General features: G+C 40.9%; 2 long non-coding RNA genes across 6 annotated transcripts in view; one reads left to right on the top strand and one right to left on the bottom strand.

Annotated features, from left to right (window-relative positions):
* Positions 1 to 22,080, top strand: part of LOC131821191 (uncharacterized) — a 192,892-nt gene extending 170,812 nt beyond the window's left edge. For all 4 annotated transcript variants that reach the window (XR_009349858.1, XR_009349859.1, XR_009349855.1 and 1 more), the window contains one exon: positions 20,678 to 22,080. This is a non-coding gene — a long non-coding RNA (uncharacterized LOC131821191). The remainder of the gene's footprint in view (positions 1 to 20,677) is intronic.
* Positions 1 to 22,480, bottom strand: part of LOC131821193 (uncharacterized) — a 139,348-nt gene that overhangs the window by 7,836 nt on the left and 109,032 nt on the right. For both annotated transcript variants that reach the window (XR_009349861.1, XR_009349860.1), the window contains exon 2: positions 9,723 to 9,833. This is a non-coding gene — a long non-coding RNA (uncharacterized LOC131821193). The remainder of the gene's footprint in view (positions 1 to 9,722; positions 9,834 to 22,480) is intronic.

Genomic DNA, 22,480 nt, shown 5'->3' with positions numbered 1-22,480 from the left:
ATATCCATCCTTAGCTCAACTCCCCTTCTATGCTGGAGACCCTCCTCACCCCTCTTCAGATCCTACGGGACCTAAAGCTCCCCTTTACCCCCTCTCTTGCTGCCCCATTTAAGGTTAAGCCTGGGGAAGCAGGAGTTGCCTAGACTTCCTTCCCTCACTGGTCAAAAGCTGAATTAAGGACCATGGCTAAAGAATTCCCCAAAGCCACTGAAGATCTTCATAAATTTGCTGAGGAATTTGCCATTGTGATCCAATATGAACCTGTTTTTTTTCCTGATTTATATCAACTATTCATAATGCTAGTTGATGGAGGACAGGCTAGGAACTGCATGCATCTTGCCCATTGGGGTAACACTAGACGACTTCTCCAAATGGAGGGCCACTGACAGAACAGAAGCCCTTAAACTGAGAAAGACTCTGAAACTATTCCTAAGGCTTTCCCAGAATCCATAGATCAGGGGGAAAAAAAAGTTCAGCAGTGTATTCAAAAACCTGAAGAATCTGTTCTCAATTATTGTAACCAACTAGAGAGGATCTTTGCCAACAACTCTGGCCTTTCTGCTACTGATCAAACCAGTTACACCATTTTTAATCCCATCTTTGTTGATGGCTTAGTTGAAGAACTATTACCATTCCTCATAAAGAAAACTCATTTAAGTTGGCAGACTATGCAAACTTCTAATCTCATTAATCTGCAAATCCACTATTGAACTTATTCAAAGACTAATAAAAAGAAAGCCACCTAGACTATGAGCCTTCAATTCCAACAGTTAAGAGCTAACCAAAGTAAACCCCCACTTCAGGGTTGTGGCACTATTCCAAAAGGTACTTGTCATTACTATAAAAAGCTGGGACATTTAAAAACAGATTGCCTAAAACTGAGAAGACCGACTCAAGGCAAGGTTAGTCAGCTTTCCCCGTCTCCCTTTCAAGTACTCCTTTCACCAGTCTCAACAGTAGAGCTGCTCTGAGGACTTACAGAAGCAGCTTTATTCCTATCCCCCTCACCACAGTTATGTCAGTTTCCCCCAAAGTATTGGTTTGGAGGAGAGGAAAAATCCCTATTAGGGCTTTACTTACCAGTTTTAGCTCCAACCATCTTTTCCCATCCCATTCTCTCTAGCTGGGACCTATTAAAAAAAGTATTCATTTCTCCCAACACCTTTGGCTCCCATTTACTCACTAGATCAGGATTATCTTGAAGCCCATCAGGCACACATCTCCTTTTCACAAAAGGGGGAACTATTTTTAAATATGGAACCCGGAAATCCAAATTTTCAGGAAAATCCCAAAACCTTAATATCTGTCCCCATTCTTGCTCAAAAACCCCTGCCCCAGAACCTCACCTAGCTCTGTCCCTGAGATATGACTAGTATCAGGTCCATTCATTCTGCAATGCCCATCAAAATGTAAATTGATGAAAAGTACGCACTAAGGCCATCCAAGGAATTAGAAACCTACCATTGAGGACTGTTTATAGAAAGGATTAGTTGTTCCTAGTCCTGTAACACCCTCACCCTCCTTGTCCGTAAACTACATGTAAGAGGATAGAATTTTATACAGGACCTCAGGGCAAGCAATAATAATGTTATTCCTCAGCCCTCGCACCTTGCTCACAACCATTCCTCCTAACAGCAAAACCTTTCCCAGGTTAGACCCTTGCAATGCCTTCAGCATACCTGGTGATCCTGAAAGCCCGTTCTTATTTGCCTTCATCTGGGAAGGGCAGTATGCATAAACATTTATGCCACAGGGCTACACCACTTACTTTTCCAAATGCTGAAAGCTGACTTTGTGGGTTTTTTTTTTTTTAGATTTCTATTTATTTGACAGAGTGGTGCACACGCAGGAGGAGCTTCAGGGGGAGAGAGAGAAGCAGGCTCTCTGCCAAATAGGGAGCCCGACATGGGGCTTAATCTCAGGACCCCCAGGATTGTGGCCTGAGTCAAAGGCAGATGTTTAACCAACTGAGCCACCCAGGTGCCCCGAGAGTAGACATTTTAGATCTAGAATTCTCTGAAGGCTCTTCCCTGTTATAATATGTGGATGACCTGTTCCTTTGTTCTCCTTCTCAAGAGGCTTGTACCAAAGATAGCCTTCATCTTCTAAAGGCCCTGGCTAAAAATGGGTAAAGGTGTCTAAAGAAAAGCTGCGATTTTGTTTGCCCCAGGTTAAATACTTGGGACACCTTATTTCAAATCAGGGATTACTCCTTGATCCAGACAGAGCCCAGGGACTGTTGTCCTGCCTACCGCCAAATACCAGCTGTGCAGACTTTGAGGCTTAGCTAGATACTGCAGAAATTGGATACCTAATGTTCCAGCCCTGGCCCAACTGCTTTTCTCTCTCCTCAAATCTGACCAACCTGACCCCCCCTTACTTGGGACCAAGAAAGTCAAGAAGCTCTCATAAAAATAAAGCATGGCTTCTTGACTCCTCCGGCCCTGGGACACCCAAACCCTGACCTACCATTCTTTCTCTTCACGCATGAAAGAGAAGGGAATGCCCGTGGCATTCTAAGGCAGTGAGATGGGGACCAGTTCAGGCCTCTCAGCTCCTGTTGCCAACAGTTGGATTCCACAACTGTGGACTGCCACCCTTCATGAGAGCTTACAACTGCCACTGCTGAATTAGTTGAGAACACTGAAGAAATGGTCATGGGTGTTCCCCTTTAGCACTAATCCTCCAGAGATGAACCTCTCACCCCCAAATACTCCTGCATGCTGTCATTCCTTAAACCTACTGTCCTGGGACGCCTGGATGGTGCAGTCGGTTAGGCGTCCAACTCTTGATTTTGGCTTAAGTTGTGATGGTCATGGGATCGAGCCCTGTGTTGGGCTCCACACTCAGCGGGAAGTCTGCTTAAGATTCTCACCCCCCTCTGCCCACCTCGCACTCATGCTCACTCTCTCTGAAATAAGTAAATCATCTTTTTAAGGTATTGATTTATCTGACAGAGAGAAGGAGAAAGAGTACACAAGCAGAGGGAGCAGGAGAGGGAGAAGCAGGCTTCCCGCTGAGCCGGGAGCCTGACACAGGGCTTGATTCCAGGACCCTGAATTATTAGGCTGAATTATTTGCCTCAACCCTTCCCCTGCTGCCACCCTGACATTGGCAGGACAGATCACTAACATTTATGTTAACAGCTACTGTGCTTTTGGTATTAAATGTCATTTTGATATGCTTAGGAAACAAAGAGCATTTTTAACCTCTGTGACAACAGATTAAAAATAGTTACGTCTTCGAACTCTTGGCTCAGATTCTATACAAAACCGTAAGCCTTTAGCCATTATCAAAATTCCTGATCACTCAGTGGCAACCATGGAGGAAGCAAAAGGGAATGTTGCCACCCAACAGGTGGCCACTTTTACCGGCTGACTTTACTAAAAGCTTGAAGAAACACATAGAGAGGCCCAAGAAATTGACTCAGGAAAGGATTAAAAATGGTCTCATCAAGGCTGTTGATTTTATCTTCAGTGGAATCTTTGGTATGGGTCAAAGAGCAGACCAGTCCTCCCTGATTGCCTCCGAGAACAAATTCTTTTTTTTTTTTTTTTTTTTTTTAAGATTTATTTATTTATTTGACAGAGAGAGATTACAAGTAGGCAGAGAGGCAGGCAGAGAGAGAGAGAGGAGGAAGCAGGCTTCCTGCTGAGCAGAGAGCCCGATGCGGGACTCGATCCCAGGACCCTGAGATCATGACCTGAGCCGAAGGCAGCGGCTTAACCCACTGAGCCACCCAGGCGCCCGAACAAATTCTTAATTATATTAATGAACTTACCCATTCAAATATTGGCAAGATGATCTTTTGGGGAAACAATATTTTTGGAAACCATCTCTAAAAATAGCCTCTCAAGGGGCACCTGGATGGCTTAGTCAGTTGAGTATCAGACTCTTGATTTCAGCTCAGATCATTATCTCAGGGTCATGAGATTGAGTCCTGTGTTGAACTCCATGCTCAGTGGGGAGTCTGCTGGAGATTCTCTCTCCCTCTCTCCCTAATCCACTGCTTACACTTTCTCTCAAAAAAATTTTAAAAATAGCTACTCAGGGGGCACCAAATTCTATGATAGATACTCAAAAAATAAAACGAAGGCCAAGCATAACACTATAGAACCCATCAATCACAGAACAAGGGAAGAAGGAACAAATAACCACAAAAACAACCCCCAAAAAGGTAACACAATGGCAATAAGTACATAACTACCTTTAAATGAAATTACCTAAATACTCCAATGAAAACACATGGGGTGGTGGAATGGAAGAAAAAAAAACAGACCCATCTATGTACAGCCTACAAGAGACTCTCCTCAGACCTAAAGATGCATACAGACTGAAAGTCAGGGGATGGAAAAATACTCCTCAGGAAACAAAAAAGCTGGGTAGCAATACTTGTGTCAGACAAAAGACTACAATAAGAGACAAAGAAGGGCATTACATAATGATAAAGGGGTCAACCCAACATGAGGATATAAGTTAAAAATGTCTATACACCCAACAGTGGAACATTGAACTGCATAAAGAAAATAATAACTAATGGACATAAAGAGAAATTGATGGTAATACAAAAATAGTAATTGCCTTTAACTCCACTTACATCAATGGATAGATCATTCAGGCAAAAAAAAAATCAACAATGACTATTAATGACACCTTAGACCAAATGAACCTAACAGACACAGACAGAACATTCCATCTAAAAACAATAGAATACACATTCTTTTCAAGTGCACATGGAACACACTCCAGAATAGATAGTGTCAGGCCACAGAACAGTCCTCAGTAAACTTAAGAAGATTGAAACCGTACCATGCATTTATTTTCTGATCACAGCGGTACTGAAACTAGAAATAAATCAAAAGACAAAGACTGCAAGAAACAAACATTTGGAGACTAAACAACATGATACTAAGCAACCAGTGGGTCAGTGAGGCAATCAAACAAATAAACATGGAGACAGATTAAAATGAAAAAAAAAAACAAAAACAAAAAAAAAAAAAAACGGTCCAAAATCTTTGGGACGAAGTATAAATGTTGTTAAGAAGTATGTAACAATACAGGCCTAACTCAAGAAACTGGAACAACCTCAAATAATCTATCTCTACACCTAAAGGAACTAGAAAAAACAATGAACAAAGCCCCAGGTAAGTGGAAGAAAGTAAATAATAAAGATCACAACAGAAATAAATTACATTGAGACTAAAAAATCAATAGGAAATAGCAATGAAACCAGGAGCTGTTTCTATGAAACAGTAAACAAAATTGACAAACCCTTATCCAGATTCATCAGGAAAGAGAAAGGACCCAAATAAGTAAAATCACAAAAAAGAAAAGTATAGGCGAATATCTCTGATGAACATAGATGCAAAAATCCTCAACAAAATATTAGCAAATCACATACAATGTATTCAAAGGATCATCCACCATGATCAATTGGAATTTAATTCAGGCATGCACAGATGGTTCAGTATTCACAAGTCAATCAGCATGATACGAATGAAGGCTGAAAATCCTATGATCATCTCAGTAGATGGAGGAAAAGCATCTGACAAAATTCATCATTCTTTCATGAAAAATCCAACAAAGTAGGGTTAGAGGGATCATACTTTAATATGATAAAGAACATATAGGAAAAAACCACAGCTAACATCATACTGAATGGAGAAAACCTGAGAGCTTTTTCACTAATATCAGGAACAAAATAAGGATGTCCACCCTTGCCACTTTTATTCAATATAGTACTGAAAGTCCTAGATGCAGCAACTGGGCAAGAAAAAGAAGTAGGCATCCATACTGGTAAGACAGAAAGTTAAAGTACCACGTTAACGTTGCACCATGTTGCAGACAACAATATACATAGAAAATCATGAAGACTCCTCCAAAAAACTGCTGGAAGTATTAAATTGCCCAGATATAAGCCCATGCTTATGTGACCACATATGATAAAGGAGGCAAAATGGTGAAAACATAGTTTCTTCAAATTAAAGTTCCTCAGACAAGGAAAATAAACAAAAATAAACTCTTGGGATTACACATAAGACAAACTTTTGCAGGACGAGGGAAACCATCAACAAAATGACAAGACAACCTATTGAATGGGAGAAGGTATTTGAAAATGATCTGATAAGGGGTTAGTATCTAAAATATATAAGGAAATTAAACTACACCAAAAAAAAAAAAAAAAAAAGCCCTCTCAAGTAATCCAATGAAAGAGTGGGCAGAGGCTCTGAAAAGACATTTTTTTCCAAAGAAGACATACAAATAGCCAACAGACACATGAAAAGATACTGAACATCACTCATCATCAGAGAAATACAAATAAAAATCACAGTGAAATATCACCCTACAGCTGTCAGAATGCCTGTGATCAAAAACATAGGAAATAAGTATTGTCAAGGATATGGAGAAAAAGGACCCTGTTGCAGTGTTGATGGAATGCAAAATGGTGTACCTGCTATGGAAAACAGTATGGAGTATTCTCAAAATTAAAAAATACAAATACCATGTGATCCAATACTACCACTAGGACATCTACCCAGAGAAAGCAAAAACGTTAATTCGAAAAGATAGATGCACTATGCTTATTGCAGCCTTATTTACCACAGCCCCAATAAGGATGCAAATCAAGTGTCCATCCATAGATAAAAGAGTAAAGATGTGGTGTATGAGTTTATATGTGTTTGTTATATAATAAATTACTACCCAGCCATTAAAAAGTGGGATCTTTCCATTGGCAGCAACACTGATGGACCTGGAGGACATTATGCTGAGATAAGAAAATCAGAGAAAGACGGGGTGCCTGGGTGGCTCAGTCGTTAAGCATCTCACTTCAGCTCAGGTCATGATCCCGGGGTCCTGGGATAGAGTCCTGTGTTGGACTCCCTTCTCAGTGGGAAGCCACCTTCTCCGTCTCCCACTCCCCCTGCTTGTGTTCCTCTCTCCTCATAAAATAAATAAAATCTTTCTTAAAAATTATTTTAAAAATCCGAGGAAGACAAATACCACATGATTTTAGTCATATGTATAATTTTTTAAAAAATGAACAAAGAAAAACAGATTTTTATTTTATTTTTTGACAGAGACCGTGAGAGCAGAAGCACAAGCAGAGGGAGTGGGAGAGGACTTCCCCCTCTCTTTCCTCACTCTCAGAGGTTTCCTGCTGAGCAGGGAGCCTGACACGGGGCTCAATCCCAGGACTCTGGGACCACGATCTGAGCCAAAGGCACATGCTCAATGAGCCACCCAGGCGCCCCAGAAAACTGTGGACTTTTAAGTAAAGAGAACAAACTGGTGGTTGCCAGAAGGGAGTTGGGTGGGGGGTGGGAGAAACAGATAAAGGGGAAATAAGTCACGGAAATGAAAGTATAGCATAGGGAATGTAGTCACTAAGAGTTAAATAATGTTTGGTAACACATGGTAAACTGTACTTCATCATGCTGAGCACAGAGTAATGTATAAAATTGTTGAATCATTATATTGTGCACCTGAAGTTAATACAACACTACATTTTAATTATACAATAAAAATATTTCTAAAAGAAATCCAGAGTTTTCTTTATACTTCCTGTGGTATCTGCTAAGTTTTGCACATATCCACTTTTAAAAATTAATTTCCACAATATACATCAGTGTCCTGGAAAGGTCCATGACCACGCATTTTTAAGAATTCTTCATTTAACTGCCCCACATATTAGTTGAAGATTAAAACCTGAAGAAGAGATTTGTTCGAAATCAGAGCTGGCAGGTTGAGGAGCTCACGGGGGGGGGGAGTTGGGTCCTGTCTCCCCCACTCCCCACATGCTCTCCTCTGTCCCTGCTCCAGCTGCAGGTTCACAGAGCTTAGGAACTGACACACGGTACATGAAGCCGGTGTCTGTGGAACCCTAACCGCTCACCATGTCAGCAGGAGAGACTGCCCAGGGTATGGTCCGTAGGAGGTGACAAACCTGTACCACCATTAGAAAACAGTCTCTTAGGACTCCTTCATCAGACTTGTAGAACGAGGGGGACCTGGGCGACTCAGTGGATTAAGCGTCTGCCTTTGGCTGAGGTTGTGATCCCGGGGTCCTGGGATGGAGCCCTGCATCGGGCTCCCTGCTCAGCGGGGAGTCTGCTTCTCCCCCTGCCCCTTCCCCCTCCTTGTGCTCTCTTGCTGACTCACTCTCTCAAACAAATCAATCTTTTAAAAACTTGTATAACATTCTAAATCACCTACATGTGTATTACTGTTAAAATCACAGAATATATCATCATCATAAGCTACTCCTCTCTCGCTATTACTGTGAGCCTGCCCTGTGTCACAGACCAAAAGAAGAACATAGAATTGGCATTCACAAGGGTAGCTTTCGTCTTAGAAAGAAATGACAAGCGAGTTCATGCTCCAGCAGACTACATTTCACAGGGGAAGTCAGCTTCATCCTTTTGATCCCATAGATGATGACAGAAGCTCTTTTCCTCAGCAGTCCAGGGAGACAAACAGTGTTAGGTCTGTTATTAAACAAAACGAGACTGAGACAAAGTGAAAGTTATTTAAAGCTTTATTTTATGCCAAGTATTAGAAGTCAGACTGATTGGCCAGGGGAACGAGACTGAAACAAAGTTAAAGTTATGCAAAGCTTTATTCTATGCCAAGCATTAGAAGTCAGACTGATCGGCCAGGGCCGTCTCTGAAGAGAGCGACCCCTCCCAGCCGCACAGACTAACTTTTATAGAGCAAAAGCCTGGCCACACATAGGTGGCCAATGAGATTATAACATTGCATAGTCATGTTAGGCCACATGCAGGTGGCCAGTTGAATTACAATTTACCCTATAGTAGCTGTTTGAACTAACCTATCACTCTGGTCAGAATTGGTGCTCAAGTTTGGCGCCCCAGAGGTGGGGTTTACATTCTTTTGGTGGTTAGGGAGATAGTATGTGTGCTTTTTACTGATTGGATGTCTCCACCTGGCCTGACTCGTCCTTGTCTTCTGGGCTCTGTTATTAGGAACTCACTCACCTGGCCTTGTATTCTGGGCTCTGTTTTTAGGAACTGGCTGACCATATTTTACTGGTTTCCCAGACTTGCTTCTAAGTAAGTTTCAGGGGCGGGGGGGCAGGGTCAGTTTAAGTTGTACTGCACAAACAACAAAATGGCTTTTTAACCAAGATGGAGTTGCGCTGGCTAAAAAGGTCCTTACAACAGGATCACCTCAAATCTTTCCTACTTCTAGGGTTAATGCAAGTATGATCAGGCTACTCTGACACCTTTAGAAGGCCTCAAGTTACTGAAAGAACACTGCCTCTCTTTACCCAACCTTGGGCACTAAAAACCAAGCTATATTAACTGAAGTCTGATGCACACCTGATTCCTCCAAGACGTCCATGGCATCAGGATAAACTGGATTAAAGCATTTTTCAGAAAGTCATGCTTGTAAATATCAAGGGAATAAAACACAAGGTACAATTTACGTTCCACGCCTATCAGGTGCATGAAATCAGCTCTGGTCGAATCACGGCCTCTTCTGGGCTGAGTTTGGAATTTACCAGATGGGTTAATAGTTCCATTCTCCCAGGCTCTTGATCTTTCAAGATCATCATAACGAACCATTAGAGGGACTGAACGTACATGGACATGGTGATAACCAGATATGAACAAAGGAAGGTCAGTGAAAGGCCGACTTTGACAAAGGAGCATATGTGCAGAAGGACAGCACAGCATTGAAGTACAACTGAGCCAACTTACTTAGCTATCAGAAGTGTGAGGGCAGCGTCTGCTCCTGGTCTAACCTTGAACTCTGGGGTCCACAGCTCGCACTGTAGATCACACTCTTTGGTTTTCTTCTAAAACTGTGACCTGAAAAGGAAAGAAAGGATTTTTGATTTTCCTTGCTGCGGATGCAAATCAACTTCTCCAAGTAAAGATTCTGCATGAAAAAGAGGAAAATAACACCAGTCTTTTACTAGTCCTGTAACAAAAACCCTTCCAGCCACCACACACCCGTGGGAGAAATAAGCCTGGACCTAGAGATGGTCTGGGCTTTATACCCTGCAAGCTCTTTGTGCTGTCATCCACTGTGACCATTTCATGACTTCACACTGTAGTTTGCTGGGATTCAGTGGCCAAAGATACTGATCAGCCCCTCTGCTTATCCCTGAGGTTAATGAAATAAATATCCTGTTAGCCCCATATCCATGGATACAGAAATGTTCCCCACTCTCTATTTAATGATTCCAGTGAAGGATGAATATCCTGGCACTAGGAGGGGACAGTTTGGATTTTGTACAGCACTGTCACACTAGTAGCTGTGAACAGTCTATATAAAACTGGACTGAGGGACACCTGAGTGGCTTAGTCGGTTAAGCATCTCCCTTGGCTCAGGTCATGATCCCAGGGTCCTGAGATCGAGTCCCACGTCAGGCTCCCTGCTCAGTGGGGAGCCTGCTTCTCCCTCTGCCTCCCGCTCCCCCTGCTTGTGCACTTTCTCTCTGACAAAGAAATAAAAGCTTAAAAAAAATAAGATAAACTGAATTGAGTCACATGAGATGCTAAGCAAGGAACAATTTATACGCATTTTCAAGAAAGACCCAATTTATAGAAGCATATATGCTTAGTACGCAGGGCTAGAGCTTCAGTTTATTCAAAGTGGCAAAGGTCTTGAACCATATCTTGATTACATAAACCATCCAGGTAATCCTGGCCCTAAACCTGTCCGCTTGCGTGCTGCCAAAATACGACACAGCCCCTGCTGCATCGAAACTGGAGGGAACACGATGATTGGTCAGGGGCGAAAAGATCTAACAGAGTAAGAGCTACAGGATATTCCCTCCTGTTGCAGCTTTCATCCCCAGCTCTCCCCAGGGCTCTCCCCCTACCCCCTTCACCTCTTATGTCACCTTCTCAATGAGGCCTTTGCTGTCCCATCTACATGAAGGTGCAAATTCCCATGGCCTCCCCAAGTCTTAACACCCCCGCCTCAGCTTGGTGCATAGGCTGGATCACTATTCATCATATAGACATGAGTCTCAGTGATCTTATCTTTTCATGCTCCCCCACTAGAACATGAGACCCATGTGAGCAGAGACAGTTTTTTTTTTCCCTCTTTCATGCCTGCGTTTCCCTTCTTAAAAATAGCATCTGGCACACATTAGATCAGCAACTGATTCAGCTTTTGGCCATCAGCCATAAAGTTCCTGCCATTGCAGATTTGACCCTCTTAATTGCGTAGTGGGCACCTTTCAGGATCTCCTACCACATAATTGCATTCTCCAATAAAAGCCCATTCAAAATAGATTCCATTCACTTCAATTAAGATTTTGAATATTTCCTCAGTGTGTTAAACAATATCACCTGTCTCCAGTCAGAATTAAAGAGAAGCAATTACAGCCCTTATAAACTTAACCGTCACCAACTCTTGGTTTTTGTATTTTCTCTCATAGTCCTCAAATAAGTAGTCAAACCATGATTCTTTATCCATTTTGGTTGGGAATCTTGAGCAAGATGTCAGCGTAAGGGACGCCTGGATGGCTCAGTTGGTGGGATGACTGCCTTCCACTCGGGTCATGATCCTGGAGTCCCGGGATCGAGTCCCGCCTCGGGCTCCCGGCTCCATGGGGAGTCTGCTTCTCCCTCTGACCTTCTCCTTGCTCATGCTCTCTCTCACTGCCTCTCTCTCAGATAAATAAATAAAATCTTAAAAAAAAAAAAAAAAGATGTCAGCGTAAGACGATCCAGCACTTGCCTCTTCCCATGGACACATAAGGCTACAACTACATACAGAGCATGTCCCTCAGAGAACCATCTGAGCAGGAGCAGAACTAATCACAGCTAAAGATACAAAGAAGCAGCCACGTCAGGAAGGGTGGGAGGGGCTGAGAGGGAAATCCCTCGCACACATGTCCTCCCTGAAGAGCAAGGGTTTCAAGGTCCACATCAGGCACTCCCCCACACACACACCCTGGGGACCTGATACAAAAAGATGAGGCCCCATAATACTTGTCCTTGAAATCAACTGTGCTTAACTCCAGGGGTGGGACTTCACTCTGGGTGCGCCACGGGGCGGTGGGAAGATGTGACTGCTTTTTAAAAGTGAGGCCCATGCACAAACTCACTTGCTCTGAGACCCAGCAGGGAGACAGCACTTTGAAAAGTGCCTGGGCCACATGTGAAGGAGATTTACTGACAAATTTGAGGGTATTTGTGGAAGGGACAGGGATCTGAAGGTACTTTCACCAAGAATGGGAGCATTGGTGGGTGCCATTGTTTTTGCCTCCCTGCCTAGCTGGCCCGAATTGGGTGGGCACCACTCTCCATCTCCCTTGTTGGAACTGCACACCCTGCCCCATCAAACTCATCAGTAACCATGGCTGGGAGAGCCCCCTCCACGCAGCTGCCACTCTGACGCATCTGGTGGGCAGCCTTGGCTGGGACTGACAGCCTTCCAAAACACCTCTGATCCCGGGACCGTGGGGGGCAGCACTCACCACCAGTGTGTCCATGACTGGCATAGATGGGCCTCATGGCCCAGGACACGCCTAGCAGTTATGGCCACAGCAAATAGGTGCATTCAGCCCACGTGGGACACTGCTGGGACATCTGGTTCTGGTGCACAGGGAAGATTGTGCTTTTGGCTCCCACAGGATGCTTTCTACATAAGACCATTCCTTGAAGCCAGGAGACATAGTCAATCTGCCTAATACACAAAAACAAACAGGAGAGGGGCCCCTGGCTGGCTCAGTCAGTGGAACATGTGACTTGATCTCAGGGTTGTGAATTTGAGCCCCACACTGGAGGTAGAGATTACTTAAACAAAAAACAAACACAAGAGAGAGTCAGGCAAAAAAGGGCACAGAGGAACATGTCCTAAATGAAAGAACAAGACAAAACCTCAGAAAAAGAACTAAACAAAGTGGAGATAAGCAATCTATCTGATAATGACTTCAAAATAATGATCATAAAGATGCTGGAAGTGAGAGAAGAATGGATGAACTCAGAACTTCAACAGAGAAGATTAACAGCAGATTAGAGGAGGCAGAACAACTCAGGAATCTGGAAGCTACTGTAGTGGAAATTACCGAAGTTGAACAGTAAATTTGTTTTTTATTTTTAATTTTTTTAAAGATTTTATTTATTTATTTATTTGACAGACAGAGATCACAAGTAGGCAGAGAGGCAGGAGGAAGCAGGCTCCCTGCAGAGCAGAGAGCCGGATGCGGGGCTTGATCCCAGGACCCTGAGATCATGACCTGAGCTGAAGGCAGAGGCTTTAACCCACTGAGCCACCCAGGTGCCCCTAAATTTCTTTTCTAAAGTAAGGATAGTTTATTTTTTCTTTTTAAAGAGACCTCTGGACATCATGTATATTAACATTCACATTTATTGGTAGGGGTTCCAGAAAAAAAAAAGAGAAAAGAGCATGAAATGTATTTGAAGAAATAATAGCTTAAAACTTCCTTAACCTGGGACAGAAACAGGTGCAGGAAGCACAGAGGCCCCTATTATGATGAATCCAAAGTGGTACTCAACACGATATAATAATTAAAATGTGAAAATTTAAAGATAAAGAATCTTAAAAGCAGCAAGAGAATACAACTAGCTACAGGCCAAGGAACTTCCATAAAGCTATCATCTGATCTTTCAGCAGAAATTTTGCAGGTCAGCAGATACTGGCTTGATTTTATCAGTTTGTGTTGGCATAGTTGTTCTTGTAATTATTGTTTACTCATTAATATGGATATTTAAAGCAAACAGTACATAACAAAAATTCCCTTTACCCACTGTAAAAACACTTTCTTCTACCCTTGTATTTTCTGTGGCTGGCTTAAAACTCAAATTGGATTAAGAATAAGAAGAGTAGGGGCACCTGGGTGGCTCAGTGGGTTAAAGCCTCTGCCTTCGGCTCAGGTCATGATCCCAGGGTCCTGGGATCGAGTCCCGCATCGGGCTCTCTGCTCAGCAGGGAGCCTGCTTCCTCCCCCCTCTCTCTCTGCCTGCCTCTCTGCCTACTTGTGATCTCTCTCTGTCAAATAAATAAAAAAATCTTAAAAAAAAATTAAAAAAAAAAAAAAAAAGAATAAGAAGAGTAGGGCGCCTGGGTGGCTCAGTGGGTTAAAGCCTCTGCCTTCAGCTCGGGTCATGATCCCAGGGTCCTGGGATCGAGGCCCGCATCAGGCTCTCTGCTCAGCAGGGAGCCTGCTTCTCTCTCTCTCTCTCTCTCTCTCTCTCTGCCTACTTGTGATCTCTGTCAAATAAATAAAATCTTAAAAAAAAAAAAAGAATAAGAAGAGTAGAACAATTTTAATTATGTACAGAGAGGAAGGGGAGTTTCAGAATTCTCTAGGAGCAATGCTCTTAGCACAGATATTTTTATTAATGGAAATTCCCTTTTAAAATGTAAATTTCTTTTAGAAGAGGTAGAGTTTCTCTTGTGCCTTATAGTTTCTGATTGTTCTTAGCTCAAAATAATCTATATGCTGAACAGGCATATTTTGGGGTGCATATTCTGAATATCTTCACCAAGAAAGCAGCTTCAAAAATAATCCTCATTTTTCTGTTTTTGGTGGTTTTTACTGTATTATTTCAAAGCATATTGATATCACCCATAGGTGCTAAATTATATATACTCCATATAATATAATGTATCAAACATTCTAACACAAAACGCTTTAAAAAATACCATGTTTGGGGGCACCTGGATGGCTCAGTCATTAAGCATCTACCTTTGGCTCAGGTCATGATCCCAGGGTCCTGGGATCGAGCCCCGGTCAGGCTCGCTGCTCAGTGGGAAGCCTGCTTCTCCCTCTCCCACTTACCCTGCTTGTGTTCTCTCTCTTGCTGTCTCTCTCTCCATCAAATAAACAAAATATTAAAAAAAAAAAATACCATCACTGCATCTTACAAATATTAGTTTTTCCCTAATGTCACGTGAAAACATGTCTATTTAATTTTATTATAGGCATCCTAGTAGAAATGAAGTAGTATCTCCATGTACTTTTAACTTCTATTTCCCTAATGACTAAAAATATTGAGCATCTTTTCTTATATTTATTGGTGTTTATAAACTTAAATTTATTAGTGTTTCAAGACACACTACCCTTGGTATACTGAATTTCTTTTTTTTTTTTTTATAAAGATTTTATTTATTTGACAGACAGATCACAAGTAGGCATAGAGGCAGGCAGAGAGAGAGGAGGAAGCAGGCTCCCTGCTCAGCAGGGAGCCTGATGCGGGGCTTGATCCCTGGACCCTGGGATCATGACCTGAGCCGAAGGCAGAGGCTTTAACCCACTGAGCCTGAGCCATCCAGGTGCCCCCTGAATTTCTTAAGCTGAAGGAATTTGCATATGCACAAAGGACTTTCTGACCTTTTGCTGAAACCCTTATATGAGAGGTGCCCTCCATAGGAGGAAAGGAGCAAAGGAGGAAAGGAGCATCCTTCTCTCTGAATTAGAAGGGACACAGAAAGGAACATGAATATGAACAGGAATTGCTGTTTCCCCCATTTTACTACACTTAATTATACTGTGTCCTATGATAACTTTCTGTGACTTTCTGCTTTTCATCAGACATAGCATAAAAACACTGTGCTTCAATCACTCTTAAGGTTCTCATTTTCTCATGACAACACCCAAGTCATTTAAATTATTAAATAAATCGGATTTCTTTTCTCTTGTTCATCTGTCTTTTGTTACTAGAGTCCCAGTGGAGAATTAAGGATACAGTAAAAAGGTATTCATCCTCCCCTAAAGAGTAATGGATATGCAGCCCAGGAGCCCTGTGTGTGAGTCCATCCTTGTGGCACCCTGGTTCACCTTGACAAAGCCACTTAATCTCCATGGACCTCCATTACTTCACACAATGAATACTCACTAAGTGTGTCTGGCCATGGAATAGGGAAAGGGGAAACAAACATGAACTTGGAGCTTTGCACGAGTGAAATAGCCATGATTAGCTAAAGTGAAGGACAAGGGAAACAACAATTATATACGTTATGAAATGCTCACCAGGTTAAGTGTAGTTATCATCTGTCACCATACAAACTTACTACAACTTTATGTACTATATATTCCCTATGCAGCACATGTCATCCTTGTGACTTATTTCATAACTGGAAGTTAGTATCTCTTATTTCCCCATCACTATTTGGCCTGTGCCCTGCAAGCTCTCCCTTCTGGGAACCACTAGTTTGTTCACTATGAGTCTATTTACATTTTTTAGTTCAAGATTCTACATGGAAATGAAGTGATACAGTTTTTGTCTTTGTCGGACTTATTCACTTTGCATACCCATCCATGTTGTTGTGTATGGTAACATTTCATTTTTTTTTTTTTTTAAATAGTAATAGCCCACATCTTATTTACTCCCTCCTCTATCAGTGCATGCTGAGATTGCTTCCAGATGTTGACTGTTGTAAATAATGTGGCACTGAACATCTTTTTGAAGTAGTGTTTTCATTTTCTGTGGGTAAATACCCAGAAGTGGAATGGTTGAGTCATGTGGGTGTTTGTGTTTTTAATGTTTTGAAGACCCACCATACTGTTTTCCATAGTGGCTGCATGACATCGCGTTTCCACCAACAGTACACAAGGGTGCCCTTTTCTCTATATCCTCACCAACACTGGTTATTTCTTGTCTTTTTGATACTCGCCATTCTGGCTGGTGAGGAGTAATATCTTACTGTGATTTTGATTTACATTTCCCTGATGATGAGTGATGTTGTGAGGACACTCAGTGACATTAGAGGTGGACAACAGGCCAGTTGTGCTGCCCTGGGGTTCACACAGTGTGTGCATTCCTTTTTCTTTTAAACTAAAGTGGGTGCCTGGGTGGCTCAGTGGGTTAATCTGCTGAGCCTCAGGGTCCTGGGATCGAGTCCCGCATCGGACTGTCTGCTCAGCAGGGAGCCTGCTTCCTCCTCTCTCTCGCTCTCTCTGCCTGCCTCTCTGTCTACTTGTGATGTCTCTCTGTCAAATAAATAAATATATTTTTTTTAAAAAAAGAAATATTCCTTTAAAAAAAGAAATATTCATTTTTACTTCTTTAGTATTTCCTACATTTATACTGTCACATTTGGTCTCCTTTCCACTCAGAGTCCTCTTTACTGTTTCTTGCAGGACTAGTTTAGTGATCATGAACTCCTTTAATTTTTGTTGCGTCTGGGAAACTCCTTATCTGTCCTTTTATTCTCAGTGATAACCTTGCTGATGTAGTATTCTTAGCTGCAGATTTTTCCCATTCAGCACTTTGAATACATCATGGCACTGCTTGTTGGCTTGCAAAGTTTGTTTGAAAAATCTCCTAGCTTCATGGATTTTCCCTTGTAAGTTACTGACTTATTTTGCCTTCCTACTTTTAAGATTTTTTTCTTTATTAAAAAAAGATTTTGGGCACCTGGGTGGCTCAGTGGGTTAAGCCGCTGCCTTCGGCTCAGGTCATGATCTCAGGGTCCTGGGATTGAGTCTCGCATTGGGCTCTCTGCTCAGCAGGGAGCCTGTTTCCTCCTCTCTCTCTCTCTGCCTGCCTCTCTGCCTACTTGCGATCTTTCTCTGTCAAATAAATAAATAAATAAATAATCTTAAAAAAAAAAAAAGATTTTGGGGGGCTCAGTGGGTTAAAGTGGGTTAAAGCCTCTGCCTTCAGCTCAGGTAATGATCCCAGGCTCCTGGGATCGAGCCCTGCTTTGGGCTCTCTGCTCAGCAGGGAGCCTGCCTCCCTGTCTCTCTCTCTGCCTGCCTCTCTGCCTGCTTGTGATCTCTGTCAAATAAATAAATAAAATCTTAAAAAAAAATGTTTTCTTCCTTTATCATTATATTTTGTGAATTTAATTACAGTATGTCTTACTGTGGGCCTTCTTTTGTTGATTTTGTTGGGAGTTCTCTGTGCCTCCTGGATCTGGATGTCTGTTTCCTTCCCCAGGTTAGGGATGTTTTCAGCTATTATTTCTTCAAATTTTCTGCCTTCTTTTCTCTCTCTTCTAGTACTCCTACAATACAACTGTTTTTACGTTTGATGGAATCACTGAGTTCCCTAAGTCTAGTCTTATTTTGCATAATGCTTTTCCCCGCTTTTGTTCAGCTTCACTGCTTTCCATTACGTTGTCTTCTGGGTCATTAATTTGTTCCTCTGCTTCTTTCAGCCTGCTGTTCATTGCATCAAGCCTGTTTCTAATCTCATTGATTGAACTCATCTGTAATTGATTGATTCTTAACTCTTTGGTCTCTATGGTAATGGTCTCAATGATGTCTTCCATTCTTTTCTCAAGTTCAGTGAGCATCCTTATGATCATTGCTTTAAATTCTCCATCAGGCATGTTACTTCTGTTTTGCTCAGATCTCTGCCTGTGGCCTTATCTTGTTCTTTCATTTGGGATAAATTCCTCTTTTTTTTTCCTTTTTTTTTTCTCCCTAAGTCTCTGCATCCTTCTTTGTGTTAGAAAAGCCAGTCATGTGTAAGAAGAAGAGGTCATGTCTTTCCCAGGTCCTGGTGCTCCAGGTAATAATGTTTCCAGTGTGTTCTGCATGTGTTCTGCTGTTGTGTTCTTGCTGCTCTGTTCTTCAGGCCAGTCATCTACAGATGCTTTCCTTGCCTGCTGGTGGCAGCGTCTGGTCCCTGTCCTAAATGTGTCAAGTTTTAACTAGCTGTGCTCTGGTCTGCTTGTGAAATGAGGCCAGCCACCACCCCCACCAGAACTGAACCCCTATAGAACTCTTTGGTCAGGAGACATAGTGTGGGCAGGGGCCTGTGCTGATCTTCCCACCAACAGAGAAGCAGGGTTCCTTTTTCTCCATATCCTTGACAGCACTTGTCATTTATTGTGTTTTCGATTGTAGCCATTCTTGCAGGTGAATGGTGATATTCCACTGTAGCTTTGATTTGCATTTCCCTGCTGATGAGTGATGTTCAACTTTTCATTTGTCTGTTGGCCATTTGTATGTCTTTGGACAAATGTCTATTCAGGTCTTGTGCCCATTGCTAATCAGATTATTTGGGTTTTTGGTGTTGTATAAGTTCTTTATATATTTTAGATATCAGCCCTTTATCAGATATATCACTTGAAAATATCTTCTTCCATTCAGCATGTTGCCTTGTTGTTTTGTTAGTTTCCTTTATTGCACAAAAGCTTAAGATCTTTTTTTTTTTTTTTTTTAAGTAAACTTTACCCCAACAGTGGGCTCAAACTCATGACACCAAGGTCAAGTGCACGAGGTAATGTGATTTAAGAAGTGCCTGTTTGGTTTTTTGAAGATTTTTTTTTCAATTTTATTTGAAAAAGCACATGCATGAGTGGGAGGAGGGGCAGGCAGAGGGAGAGGGAGAAGCAGGGAACCTGATACAGGGCTCGATCCCAGGACCCTAAGATCATGACCTGAGATGAAGGCAGACGTTAACCAACTGAGCCACCCAGGGGCCCCAAGAAGTGACTGTTCTTGGAAACATGGTTCTCTCCTCTGGGAAGGGAGAAACTAAGGCCATCATAACATCAGGCTTATGAATGATACAAACTTATGCTGTTTTTTGACACTACTTGCTTAAACTTCTTTCAGTTGTAAATAGTTTTGTAAATTGTCAGTATTAATTTTCCCACTTTATTTTTCCATGACAGACATTATTTGCCCACTATAAGGAAGCAAAAATAATTTTCTTTTTACAAGTCTAAGTTCTTGTTGAGGCCACTATAACAAAAGACAGATGAACAAGAGTAAACAAACAGGTTTATTAACCTTTGTATCCTCCCTATGACACCCTGGAGTCCCCAGAGGTGAACAACACAAAGGCTTGGTTACAACTTGAGTTTACATAGTATTTTAGCAGAGGAACAAACTTTTAGAGTAATTACATGATAACAGAAAAAGACCTTGAGTCTCCAGGGCAATAAATTATGAGAAGGCAAATATATCAGAAACTAATGGTAGATAAGGGTTAGCTGGTAAAATCCATTATGTAGATTTCTCTAGTGCCCTCTCTAGGCTAAGGGATTAATGTTTTCTCCAGGGAATAACTTTCTCCTCCCCTGTAGAGAGAGAGGAGAGGACATCTTTTTAAAATTTATGCCCTACTTTTAGGCAAATGGGGAGACGGCTGGGAGCTTTGCTTGTATAGGCTTCTGCTTAATTGCCTTCAACTCAATAGTCTTTATACCAAAGTAGCACATTTGGAGGTTCCATATTCTGCCTCCCTTCAGTATAAATCCATGCTGTATTTATTTGGTTATGTATGAGAAAGTTCATGTTTGTTTCAAGCCCTGAGCAAATCTGAAGAAAGTGTAGGTTATGTCATTACATTTATACAAATAAAGGACAAAAGTCTACTCTATGCACATATATTTCTTTCTTGCATGTATATTCAGATATCTATGTCCTCTTAGTCATTTACACATGGTTAAAAAAAAGGTTAAATGATCGGACTATGCATTATGTTTACTACTGGACAATAGGATTTCGAGGAAGTTCTTTCAGGCAGATCTCCATATTGGGATATTTTTTTGGTACACAAACAGGGAATTTTAATTATGACTTTTAAATGTAGTATTGTATTAAAAAAGTGGTTGCCTAAGAGAACATAACGCAGAAATGAATTTTTGAACAAAAATAATTATAGCTTCTTTCCCATGTGTAGCAACAATACATGAAAATCCTAGAATTCTCTGGGTCCTTCTGCAAGTGATAACAATAATAGTGGTTTATGTTTTCATCTTTTTACAGATCTGTGAAATAGGAGGATCTGAAATGAGGATGCCCTTTATCAACTAATGAAACAAAGAAGCTTGCTAAAGAAATTAAATTTTAAGCTAAAGGAAGACTCTATAAAGGAAACTATGAAGAGATTTCTATTTATAATACCATAAAAATGAATAAACCTAACCAAAGAGGTAAAAAAGTTGAATACTTAAAACTACAAAATACTGATGAAAAACAGTAAAGAATACACAAATGTATGGAAAGACATACTGTGAGATAAGATGTCAGCAGTACCCAAGGCTATCTTCAGATTCAGTGCAATCCCCATTAAAATACCATGATGTGTTTTTGCAGAAATAGAAATCATCCTAAAATTCATAAAGGAATTTCAAAGGACCACCGAAGACTCAAAACAATCTTGAAAAAGAACAAAGGTGGAGGATTCACAGACCCTGATTTCAAAATTTGCTAGAAAATTGTTACACAATAATCAAAACACCATGGAACTGCCATGAAGACAGATATATATAGAACAATGAAGAAAACCAGAGCCAGACGCACAACATGATGTATATGAGCGAATAATTTTCAACAACAATACGAATACCTCCCAAGGGTGAAACACAGTCTCTTCAACAAGTAGTGTTTGGCCAACTGTATATCCACATATAAAAGAAAAAAGTTGGACAGTTATACTACACTGGATATAAAAATTAATGGAAATTATGTTAAAGCCCTAAATATAAAAAGCAAAATTATAAAACAGCTAGAAGAAAACGTGATTAATATTTTATTGACATTTGGATTTGGCAGTGATTTCTTGGATATGACATAAAAACGACAGGCAAAAATGCAAAAATAGACAAATGAGACTACAAACTAAAAACTGTTTTAAGTCGAGGAACTCAAGAGTGAAAAGACAACACATGGAATGGCAGAAAATACATGCAAAACAAATACTTGATAAGGTATTAATACCCAAAATATATAAAGAACTCCTACATCAAAGAAGCAAAAAACAACCTGATGAACTAATGTCTAAAATTTTCAAGGGACATTTCTCTCAAGATGACATACAAATCACAAACTAGAATATAAAAGATGCTTAACATCACTAAACTTCAGAGAAGAATAAATCAAAACCAAAATGAGATACTTACTACCTAATACACATGATCAATGCTGTTCTTGAAAAAAAAAAAAATCTTGGTGATTCCACATACATGTGGCAAAATAATGTGGCTAACTTCATGGAAAAACAAAGCAGAATGACAGGTGGCTATGGTTGAAGGGAGAGAAAACAGGATTGTGTTGTATGAAGGATATAGACTTAACTTGTGCAACATGGACAGATTCTTAATATCTATACTGGAACATTAAGAACATATTGAAAACTAGTAGTACAATAAAAACTGGTTATATACTAAGTTTTATATTATGAAAATAAAATTCTCAATGTAGACTACAAAATTATAAAAAATGGTGGAAATAATAAAAAAAATTCTTCAAGGTGAACTAAAAAGACTTCTGAAAAGAAAGTCCAGAAAGGAGAAAAACGCAATAATGATACTTATTTCTAGATGACAAGATTACAGTACTTTAATCCGTTTCTGTCTTTATTCACAGATAATGAGAATATTGATACTTCACCTAAAATATACAATAAAAATACCATTTTCTATAGTAAAGCTTTAATAGCATGTTTACACAGTCAAGATATGAGCCTCATGAATTTTCAGGAAACAAACAGTATAATAGAAACCACTGTAGGATGCCCAAGCAGCCTGGACTTGGGGCAATAAGCAAGAACAGAGATTGAAGACTTAG

This window comes from Mustela lutreola, chromosome X (assembly GCF_030435805.1).
Source record: "Mustela lutreola isolate mMusLut2 chromosome X, mMusLut2.pri, whole genome shotgun sequence".
Taxonomy (NCBI): Eukaryota; Metazoa; Chordata; class Mammalia; order Carnivora; family Mustelidae; genus Mustela; species Mustela lutreola.
Note: the sequence above shows the minus strand (reverse complement) of the source record. Positions and strands in the feature narration are given on the sequence as shown.